The following is a 7,495-nucleotide window of genomic DNA, read 5'->3' as shown; positions in this document are numbered from 1 at the left end:
AGATTTGTTTACTAACTTTTATCAATTAATTTATTTATTTAAGATTAAAGTTGGTGATGCAGGAAAAATACACCTATTATTTATTCAGATTGCAATTAAGTCAGGCTATTAAGATGTTCCTGTTTAATTAAGTGAACAATATTTACAGGTGTGGTGACTGTGACCTGCCCTGACCTGCCTGTGACCTGCCCTGACCTGCCCTGACCTGCCTGTGACCTGCCTTGACTTGCTCTGACACACATGGTATGATATAGTGGTTTAAATTATCAGCAAACAAACTAACTACTATGTTTAATTAATGATATTGACGCAACATAATGTAATGCAAGAGTTAACCAGTATTCTCAGTCTTTCACCACTATTCTGTCCACCTCCCTGATGCCAGAGTTAACCAGTATTCTCAGTCTTTCACCACTATTCTGTCCACCTCCCTGATACAAGAGTTAACCAGTATTCTCAGTCTTTCACCACTATTCTGTCCACCTCCCTGATACAAGAGTTAACCAGTATTCTCAGTCTTTCACCACTATTCTGTCCACCTCCCTGATGCAAGAGTTAACCAGTATTCTCAGTCTTTCACCACTATTCTGTCCACCTCCCTGATGCCAGAGTTAACCAGTATTCTCAGTCTTTCACCACTATTCTGTCCACCTCCCTGATACAAGAGTTAACCAGTATTCTCAGTCTTTCACCACTATTCTGTCCACCTCCCTGATACAAGAGTTAACCAGTATTCTCAGTCTTTCACCACTATTCTGTCCACCTCCCTGATACAAGAGTTAACCAGTATTCTCAGTCATTCACCACTATTCTGTCCACCTCCCTGATGCAAGAGTTAACCAGTATTCTCAGTCTTTCACCACTATTCTGTCCCACCTCCCTGATACAAGAGTTAACCAGTATTCTCAGTCTTTCACCACTATTCTGTCCACCTCCCTGATACAAGAGTTAACCAGTATTCTCAATCATTCATCCCTTTCTTTGGTAAACATTCCCTGCCTGCCGCTGTATTTCCACCTTCCTGTGACTTGAACTCTTTCAGAAGGGAAAATAAAGGTAATTAAGAACTATTTCAGGTGACCCAAGACCTGCCAAGACCTTCCCAGGACCTTCCCAGGACCTTCCAAGACCCACAATGACCCACAGATGAAGGTACAGGTGATAAATGAGCTGGTTTGTTTATTTGTCTTGTTCTATCTCACTTTATTAATGAAAGGAGATGAGATGAGTATTTATGAGATGAGGTGAGACAAATGGTACCAGAATTAGTCTTTGGCTCAGCTTAGGAATTGATAATGCATTGATTCAGACACACAGAGAGAGAGAGAGAGAGAGAGAGAGAGAGAGAGAGAGAGAGAGAGAGAGAGAGAGAGAGAAATATAACCAGTGTTTTTTTATCAATTATCTTTTCCAATTGTTACTCAGAGAGAGAGAGAGAGAGAGAGAGAGAGAGAGAGAGAGAGAGAGAGAGAGAGAGAGAGAGAGAGATAAATAAATAAATATAACCAGTTTTTTTTATCAATTATCTTTTCCAATTGTTACTCAGAGAGAGAGAGAGAGAGAGAGAGATATGAGTAACAATTGGAAAAGATAATTGATAAAAAACACTGGTTATATTTATCTAAGACAATTAAAACACCAAGAAAATGCCTCAAAACACACACACACACACACACACACACACACACACACACACACACACACACACACACACACACACACACACACACACACACACACACACACACACACACACACACACACACACTCACTCACTCACTCAGAAACTTAATATTCTGAAAAAAACTGTAAAAAAAAATAAATACATTGCAGATGACTAACAGTAAATATTTCTTTCAGATTTAAGAAGTGCGATGATGCGACACAGACAGACAGACAGACAGACAGGTGTGGGATGAGTGCTGGCATACTGAAGGTCAAGAGGTCAAGAGTCACGTGTTGAGTCGTATGGGTCACCAGACAGGTCACCCACCTAACCCCACTCGGCCTGTCAGTTCAGCGGCAACACTGTCATGGAAGAATTTGCCGCAAGCTGTGCCTCTCTGTGCTTGTTATCCGAACCTTGTGTCTAATATTGCCTTAGTGTTGTGTGTGTGTGTGTGAGAGAGAGAGAGAGAGAGAGAGAGAGAGAGAGAGAGATTTTGTCGAGAGAGAGAGATTTTGTTACTCGTCATGTCCCCTGTACCACTTGAAGACCTCCACCTGACTCCCTCTTAGTCACCCTTGTTGTGTCCCCTGTACCACTTGAAGACCTCCACCAGACCCCCTCTTAGTCACCCTTGTCATGTCCCCTGTACCACTTGAAGACCTCCACCAGACCCCCTCTTAGTCACCCTTGTTGTGTCCCCTGTACCACTTGAAGACCTCCACCAGACCCCCTCTTAGTCACCCTTGTTGTGTCCCCTGTACCACTTGAAGACCTCCACCAGACCCCCTCTTAGTCACCCTTGTCATGTCCCCTGTACCACTTGAAGACCTCCACCAGACCCCCTCTTAGTCACCCTTGTTGTGTCCCCTGTACCACTTGAAGACCTCCACCAGACCCCCTCTTAGTCACCCTTGTTGTGTCCCCTGTACCACTTGAAGACCTCCACCAGACCCCCTCTTAGTCACCCTTGTTGTGTCCCCTGTGCCACTTGAAGACCTCCACCAGACCCCCTCTTAGTCACCCTTGTTGTGTCCCCTGTACCACTTGAAGACCTCCACCTGACCCCCTCTTAGTCACCCTTCTCTGAGGTACAACAGTGTCTAGTCATCCTTCCTATGTCATCCTTGTGTAATCAGGAATAATTATCAGCATTTGTACTCCTCCTGTCTGTCTGTCTGTCTGTCTGTCTGTCTGTCTGTCTGTCTGTCTGTCTGTCTGCCTACCAGTTAAAATGATTTATGTAGTCAGTTATACTTGTGAATACTGTGTGTGTGTGTGTGTGTGTGTGTGTATGAATTAATGTTAATTGTGAAGTATCTGCCTGCCTGCTTGCAAATTAATTATCAATATAGTTACTGTTTGTGTGTTTGTGTGTGTTATAAAGCAATCTTGTGTATATTATTGGTTGTATTCCACATGTATGGGCTGGCCAGACGTGATGTACTGTGACAGCCAGAACCTTGACATATACTGCTTGATAAAATGAAAATAAGCAAAAAAACATGAATAAAGTAAAAATTTTGAGCCGAACTAATGAGGACTTTCTCTCGTCTTTTTCAGAGGTGCGTACATCTGCGAGTCACTCCAACCAACCTCTTATATCCTACCTTATTCTGATATATTAGGTTAGATTCAGTTAGGTTACTTATATTGGGGGCCTGTCTTCCTTACTAACCTAACCTAACCTAACCCACTCCTTCCTTCTCGTCAAGCTGTTGGTGGGAGAAGCCCCAGGACTCTCAAGCGTGGGTTGAGTCACAACTGCGGGTGTGGTAAGTGTCTTTCTGACCTGATACGTTAATTTGTTTTTTCAGAATTTATTTTATTTTTTAATTGTGTGTGTGTGTGTGTGTGTCTGTCCATCCCAGCCTCTCCCAGTCCATCCCAGCTCTTAATTTTTTTTTTTTTGTGTGTGTGTGTCCATCACAGCCTCTCAGTGCATCCCAGACTCTCCCAGTCCATCCCAGCCTCTTAATTTTTTTTTTTTTGTGTGTGTGTGTGTGTGTGTGTGTGTGTGTGTGTGTGTGTGTGTGTGTCTTTTTGAAATGTTTGGTCAAGTCAACATTCTGATCAGAGAAAATTCACTCACTCCAAGATTCAGTTAAGTAATAATTTAGGTCAGAAGTTAATTTGAAAAAGTGTATTAAATTTGTTATTTTTTGGCCATTCATTGATTGATTCATTAATTTGTGTGTTAAGGGAGAGTACTCTTGTAAAAAGTCATTCAGTCATTCCTTGAGTTTGTAGGAGTGAGTGAAATAATTTATTCCTAATGTAATTTAATACCCAAATGAAGGAGGGAGGTTTGTGAACTAATGTTTCTCCCTCTTCTCCCTCTCTCCCTCTCTCCCTAACAGCTAGCTCACCTTGAAGTCCGACGGGGCTCACGGTAAGTCTTGTGTTCTGTTACTATAAACTGGTGGATATATTTGTTATATATATATTAGTGATTACTTGTACAATGACGACACTTTCAGATGACACAAATTTCCATCTTAATTTAATGGTATCCCTCCTCTCCTCCATGTCTCCTCTCCACAAATTATACCTACATCCACAAGTCCTCCACCTTTTCCTATGAGACTTTCCTCCACTAATTATACCTCATTTCCAACCACAGATGTTCCACTTTTCCTATGAATGTGTCCATCTCTAAATCCACTCAAAATAACCTTTTTTTTTTCCCTCTCAGAAGCTAACTTAGTAATTACAAGTTTTTCCATCACAGTGTTGCAGTGTTGCAGTGTTGCAGTGTTGCAGATCTTCACCCAAACAAGGGGAGTATTGTTTTTTTGTGTTGTTTTGTATATATATATATTTTTTTGTGGGGGGGAGGGGGTCTGGGGATAGCTATCTGCGGTGTGCGTCTGTGCGTGCGTCTGTGTGTGTGTGTGTCTGTGTGTGCGTCTGTGTGTGCGTCTGTGCACGTGCGTCTGTGTGCGTGCATCTGTGTGTATGTCTTTTTTTTGGTTGTGTGTGTGTGAATATTTTTTTTGGTATAAATATATAGGTGGTAGGCCTTAATGTTAGGATATTTGACACAGATTAATATAGAAGATGGTTTAGGTTAGTTAAGGGTTAAGTGAGGCATAGAGAGAGAGAGAGAGAGAGGAAGACAGATATTAATAGGATTAGCTTATATTTTTTTTAGGGTTTTAAGTAAGTATCGAGGTGGCAGGTCAGAATGATATAATATTTAACACAGATTAATATAGAAGATAGTTTTAAGTTAGTATATATGAAAGGGTTAAGTGAGGCATAGAGAGAGAGAGATAGGGTTATTAATAGGATGACAGGAGTATATATGAAAGGGTTAAGTGAGGCATAGAGAGAGAGAGAGATAGGGTTATTAATAGGATGACAGGAGTATATATGAAAGGGTTAAGTGAGGCATAGAAAGGGTTATTAATAGGATTAGGATGACAGGGTGTATGAATGTTTAACTCAGATTATATTGAAAGTTTATTTCTTTATAATCTGAGTTTGTATGGCATGTTGAGTATTAGTATGTTATTTTTGTAGTGGTGGTAGTGGTGGTGGGACGTATGAATGATATTTTTTTTTTTTTTTTTTGGTGGGGGGGGGGCAAGGGGGGTATATATATATAGTGTTATATAGATTTTTTTTTTTTTTTTTTTCCCCAGATCTTTGGTAAGAGATCTGGGGATTATGTATGTATGTATGTCTAGCCAGTATTTTGGTAAGATACTGGCTAGTGTGTGTGTGTGTGTGTGTGTGTGTGTGTGTGTGCGCGCGTGCATGTGTGTGTGTGCATTTTTTTTATTAGGTTAGGTTAATTAGTTAAATAAATAAATAAGAGCATAGATATTAGTAATAATAATAAAATTTGATATTAGTAATAATAAAAAAATAAATAAATAAATAAATAAATAATATAGGAATATTTATCAGGGGGGGTACCTTAAGGGGGGGTTGATGGCAGAAGGGGGGTACCTATAGCATACTAGAGAGAGGGGGGGGTGGGTGTGGAAGCTGTAATAATAAAAAAATAAATAAAAAAATTTGAGGGTAAATAAATAAATAAATAAAAATAGGAATATTTATCAGGTGCCGGTAGCAGAAGGGGGGGGTACCTATAGCATACTAGAGAGAGGGGGGGTGGGTGAGGAAGCTGTATGAATGAGGAGTAGACTAGGGGGGGTCAGGGTGGGTAATATATAATAATTTGTGTAATATTTCAACATTTGTTATATCGACATACATACTGACACTTTTCTCCCAGACAGATAAGCCTGGCTGGTGAGACAGAGGGGGAGTGGCTCTCTATTTCATTATGTAAGTGATATGAGGTGACATGAGGTCGTCTGGCCAGCCGTGACCCTGTACATGTGATAGGCTTCGAATTTATTGTAATTGTCATTGTGTGTGTGTGTGTGTGTGTTTGTTTGTTTGTTAGTATACTGTGAATTATAGATGTTTGCTTAATATTTCCCATGAATTAACAAAAAAAAGCACAATTCTATTAATATTTCTGTTTTATTGTAAACCAAGACTTTTGTATACCAGTTATTTGTTGAATAAATCTATAGTTATTAACATTATACTCTTTTGAAACCTCCTACAGTGAGAGAGTGTCACAGGAAGGAGTAAACAGATATTGCTGTATATATATATTTTATTTTTATGTATGAGTGACACTGGCCAAGGGCAACAAAAATCTAATGAAAAAAAAAGCCCACTGAAATGTCAGTCCCATAAAAGGGTCAAAGCAGTGACCAAAAATTGATGAATAAGTGTGTTGAAACCTCCCTCTTGAAGGAATTGAAGTCATAGGAAGGTGGAAATACAGAAGCAGGCAGGGAGTTCCAGAGTTTACCAGAGAAAGGGATGAATGATTGAGAATACTGGTTAACTCTTGCGTTAGAGAGGTGGACAGAATAGGAGTGAGAGAATGAGAATACTGGTTAACTCTTGCATTAGAGGTGGACAGAATAGTGGTGAAAGAAAGTTGTGCAGGGAGATCATAGAAGGAGGGGAGGCATGCAGTTAGCAAGATCAGAACAGTTAGAATGAAAATAGCGGTAGAAGACAGATAGATATGCAACACTGCGGTGGTGAGGGAGAGGCTGAAGACACTCAGTTAGAGGAGAGGGACTGATGAGACGATAAGCTTGATAACAGGCTTTTCAGTACTGTAAGCTTACCCAAATATAATCAGAATGTAGCCTCTTGTTTCAGGCCTACTTTGCAGTATTTCAGGGTACATGTGGGTTTAATAGCTCAGTAAGACGCAGGATCTACCAGCATAGGGCATAAATAATCATTTTGACGTATTTGAGCTTTTAAAGTCAGTTTGTTTACAAAATTACATTCGTTGCCTCAATTTCGTCTTCGGCTACAACTTGCAATATATGTTTTTTTTTTTTAGATATATTTAATATTTTATCGTTTTTTTTTTGTATTAGATTATTCTTTTTTAAGCTTTTAGAAATATATAGTGTCAAATTTCTCAGTTGGCATTTTTGAATTTGTTTACTTTTCGGCTCTAAATCAGAATCGACTTTTTAGTATGGGCTATTACAAGTTTTTTGTGTTATTATGTTAATTAAGGTATTTTAACAATATATGGAAATGGAGGCAATCGATAATTTTCACGTGTTATTTATACATGACTTGACCTTATATAAATTAGAAAAAAACCCAAATATATGGTATTGTAAGGGCCTCTCAAAAAAAAAAACCTCTTTAAAAACAATTCAAAATTTTTAGAAATCATAAAATCTAACTTAGACTCGGAAATAAAAGAAATATTAGAATTTTCTCAATACAACGAATGCTCATAAAACTCCTCCCCCTATCTCCGCC

The 7,495-nt window shown here is 39.3% G+C and overlaps 2 long non-coding RNA genes across 3 annotated transcripts in view; both read left to right on the top strand.

Annotated features, from left to right (window-relative positions):
- Nucleotides 1–2,098, top strand: part of LOC135099016 (uncharacterized) — a 2,770-nt gene extending 672 nt beyond the window's left edge. For both annotated transcript variants that reach the window (XR_010267569.1, XR_010267568.1), the window contains exons 2-4: nt 149–243; nt 1,077–1,152; nt 1,861–2,098. This is a non-coding gene — a long non-coding RNA (uncharacterized LOC135099016). The remainder of the gene's footprint in view (nt 1–148; nt 244–1,076; nt 1,153–1,860) is intronic.
- Nucleotides 2,099–2,171: 73 nt separating this feature from the next.
- Nucleotides 2,172–5,401, top strand: LOC135099017 (uncharacterized). Its single transcript, XR_010267570.1, has 3 exons — nt 2,172–3,441; nt 4,027–4,058; nt 4,398–5,401. It is a non-coding gene; the product is annotated as an uncharacterized LOC135099017 (long non-coding RNA).
- The last annotated feature ends 2,094 nt before the right edge of the window (nt 5,402–7,495 follow it).

Source organism: Scylla paramamosain, unplaced genomic scaffold, assembly GCF_035594125.1.
Source record: "Scylla paramamosain isolate STU-SP2022 unplaced genomic scaffold, ASM3559412v1 Contig98, whole genome shotgun sequence".
NCBI lineage: Eukaryota > Metazoa > Arthropoda > Malacostraca > Decapoda > Portunidae > Scylla > Scylla paramamosain.
Note: the sequence above shows the minus strand (reverse complement) of the source record. Positions and strands in the feature narration are given on the sequence as shown.